This window comes from Perca flavescens, chromosome 13 (genome assembly GCF_004354835.1).
Source record: "Perca flavescens isolate YP-PL-M2 chromosome 13, PFLA_1.0, whole genome shotgun sequence".
NCBI lineage: Eukaryota > Metazoa > Chordata > Actinopteri > Perciformes > Percidae > Perca > Perca flavescens.
Window position 1 is genome coordinate 407092 of NC_041343.1, and position 3952 is coordinate 411043.

Sequence of the window (3952 nt, forward strand, 5' to 3'; positions counted from 1 at the left end):
TGGTAAGCCCAAATTTAATTTGGGAACGTCTGGAGGAGGCCCCTGTCAGACTTTTATCTCACACCTCCGGCGGAGCTTTTCGTGCATCCCTGTGGAGGCTGGGGGCATTGAACCCGAGTGGACAATGTTCAAAGTTTCCATTGCTGAAGCTGCGACGAGGAGCTGTGGTCTTAGGGTCTTAGGTGCCTCAAGGGGCGGTAACCCACGAACACCGTGGTGGACACCGGTGGTCAGGGAAGCCGTCCAACTGAAGAAGGAGTCTTTCCGGGATATGTTATCCCGGAGGACTCCGGAGGCGGTTGCAGGGTACCGAAGGGCCCGAAGGGCTGCACCCTCTGCCGTGAAAGAGGCAAAGCAGCGGGTGTGGGAGAAGTTTGGAGAAGACATGGAGAAGGACTTTCGGTCGGCACCAAAGTGCTTCTGGAAAACTGTTCGCCACCTCAGGAGGGGGAAGCGGGGAACCATGCAAGCTGTGTACAGTAAGGATGGGACACTGTTGACCTCAACTGGGGAGGGGTTGCAGTTCGGTGGGCTGCTCTTTGCAGATGATGTGGTCCTGATGGCATCATCGGCCAGTGACCTTCAGCACTCACTGGATCGGTTCGCAGCTCGCTCACAAACACACACGGTGGATGCAGGAAACACTGGAGCTGAGACGCACACAATGACCTAAATTGAGGACAGCTCTGCTCGTTATTGTAAGTGCAATGATAAGTTAAAGTCCAATAAGTACTTTATCAAAGCGTATGAATGTGTGTGTTCCAGGCCAGGATAGGACATTAACTAACAATGTAAAATCAACAAGCCACTGACAGATATGTTTTTAAATTTGATTCATTCAATAAATTATATATTTTTTGTCTTAAATCCATCAGCCATTTTCATATTATACCAACATTTGCAACATCCTGAGCAGGGCCGGTTCTAGCCCTTTGGTTGCCCTAGGCGAGATTGAGTTTTGTGCCCCCCCGGTCTCACATTACCAGATCTCCACAGCGCTGTGTCAGCGATAGAGTAGCAATGTATGTTCATTTTAGTTTCTAGCTTCCTTGTAAGATTGATGGCACCAACATTTGGTCTAATCATGACTGGTATGGCAACCCAAAGACAGTGTTTTGTTTCCATGATTTGTGTGCATGGTGTTTTATGATGGGGGGGGGTCTGGGGGTCCACCCCCTGAAAATTTAGAGCATTAAATACTTCATTTCCTGCATTCTGTTGAATTTTTATGCACTTATTATTTTTGTTTTGTTTGTTTTTTTTTACCTTTTTCGGAATCAATTTATGCTGGAAATATCTTTATCTAAAGGGAAACAGAGATTACAATCCAAACATAAAAACATAATGGAATATTTTGCAGTAAGGCTCTCAGGCATCCTTTATTGCTTTCATCTATTTATTCTCCTTTGGATCGATGTTTCTAATTATGTCTGAGTCAGCACACATGTAGCCTAGCATCATTTACTCTTCCCACTTGTGCTTCTTTTGTTGAAGAAGTAACCACCTTAAATGTGCATATTCAAATTATTCACCTGAATGATACATTAATTAATTTTAATGAATTAATAAACCCCTGGACTGTAATATTTCAGATGTGTTTGAGCAAGATTTCTGCACTTGTTCAAAACTTTGTGCACATTCAAAATACAGTATATCTCATCTGTGTTCTCTGAGGTTTGGAGGAGTTGTGATATTGTGAGAAAAATAAAGTGATAATACAATAGACTATTACAAGAATAAAGTCACTATATTTCAGAAAATAATCCACCATAGTCTGCTGTGCATTACGTGATTGCTCTGCTGATAGATGTCAGACCTCCTGACAGACACAGAGCCCCATTTGGGATGCTGGTCTCTGAATGAGACAGTTTAGGGAAGTGGCTGTATGGCTACGCTGTCCATGCCATACAAAGAGCCAAAAGATTTCCCATGATGCACTGGGCTGAGCGGCTGCCTGTGGAGGCTTGATGCTGGAGGATTTGGCGTCACCTTTGACCTTTTTAACTTTGGTTGACTTTAATAGGGACATATCCGCCGCAGCATGCCCACAGCAGAGCGCGTCCATCATAAACCTGAAGCTGCACAGACCAGGGAAGGTGCGCTGCAGCAGCTCCGTGTCTGTGCCGCTGCTCGTCTCTATTTCTACAGCGAGAGTGGACACTAAGCAACGCACAGGTCTGCTTCAGAGGTCTGTGTGTTTGAGTCTGACCCGTAGACTGGAAAAGTCGCGTAATGAAAGGTTGACAAGTAAACATGTGGCTGAGGGGGCGCCTTAGGATGATCATGTTTAATAAACACGATTTATTTTGCTTGTCGTTCTAATTCTATTATTAATGGGAAGTAGATCTAAGGGCGACACGGCGCCCCCAACACTTTTGATGCCCTAGCCAATCGCCTAGGTCGCCTATGGCAATCGCCAGCCCTGATCCTGAGCCTTTTTGGTAAGGTTACTAGGAAACCTCATCCCAGAGTAGTTTTCTAGTTTCTCACCCCCACCCCTACACTTTGCACTAACCTCCAACTGTCACGATCATTGGGGAAAGGTGGACCTAAATGCAGAGAGTGCAGGCAAAGGTAAGTTGAGCAGAGGATTTATTTGACGTCGGGCGACGTAGCCTCTGGGAGGTCGGGCAATGCAGACTCTGGGAGAACAGTCAGGGCTGGGGACCATGTCGACCACGTCCTCTCTTGTGGCCTCCACGGTTCCCAGAAACTATGGCCCTTCAAGGGACTGCTCAGGGGAGCTGCAAGAAGGCAAACTGGACCGTTGATCACCAGCTAGTAATCTAGCGGCTTCAGCCTCCTCAGTCCGTCTAGCACATCCAGCTAGGTACCTGAAAACAGTCACATAAGTCTCTGGCTCACTACCAGGCGGAGAAACTACAGGACTAGGCATACTGGCCAGAGGAGCAGGCTGGTTGAAAAACAGAGATCCTGTAGCCACAATGCTAGCAGCAGTGTTGTGCCTGAACGCGTTCATTGAACGATAGTTCATGAACTCGTTCATACTTTGGGCGAACGTGAACTGAACGTATTGTATTACTGCCTGATGAACGTTACTGTGAACTACTGAAAATAGTAGCTTGCAGCAACATATGGAAAAAAAACTATGAACTTGTTCATTTTTGGAACTGTGAACTTAGTTCAAAATTTTGAAGTATGAACTATGACTGAACATTTTAAAATTTGTGAACTGAACTTTGAACTAGTTCATGTAGAAAGTGAACTTTCCCAACACTGGCTAGCAGGCCGAGAAGTAGGCAGGCTAGTGGTAGCTAACTGGCTCGGAATATGACGAGGAACTGGCAAATGATTGAGTGAAGCATTGGTGGAGCTAAAAGGCTTGGCTGACCACAATCCCTTAGCAGATTGATGTGTTGGAGTGGAAATGAAGCGTTTAACCCCGTTAGAAATTGAGTCCTCTAACCAGGGTTTCTCAGACAATTTCATACGAGCAAACGACTGAATTGCCTCCTTATGGTCATTACTGACAGCCCTCTTCCACAAGGTACTAAGCTCCATCAGGTCACATGTCAACTCGTACAGTTCATCCGACAAAGTATGAACAGGCTCCATAGTCTAGGTACAAGCAGCAACAGAAAAACAAATACTGGTTGGTCAGGTCATTCTGTCACAATCGTCGGGGAAAGCTGGACCCAAATGCAGAGAGTGCAGGCAAAGGTAAGTTGAGCAGAGGATTTATTTCTCAACAATGTCCAAAAAAAACAAAACAGGATATCCAAAAACTAGGAATGCAGAGAACAGGGTAGAATCAAAACAGAACTTGCAAACGGGACACGCAGACACAGAAGACCAAAACAATGACCTGACACAAGACAAGGGAAACACAAAGACTAAATACACAGGATAACAAGGACAAAGAATTTCTAATATAGGAAGAAGTTCCACTCTCTCCTTACTTCCGGCTTCTGAACTGGTTGCAGTTCCACCA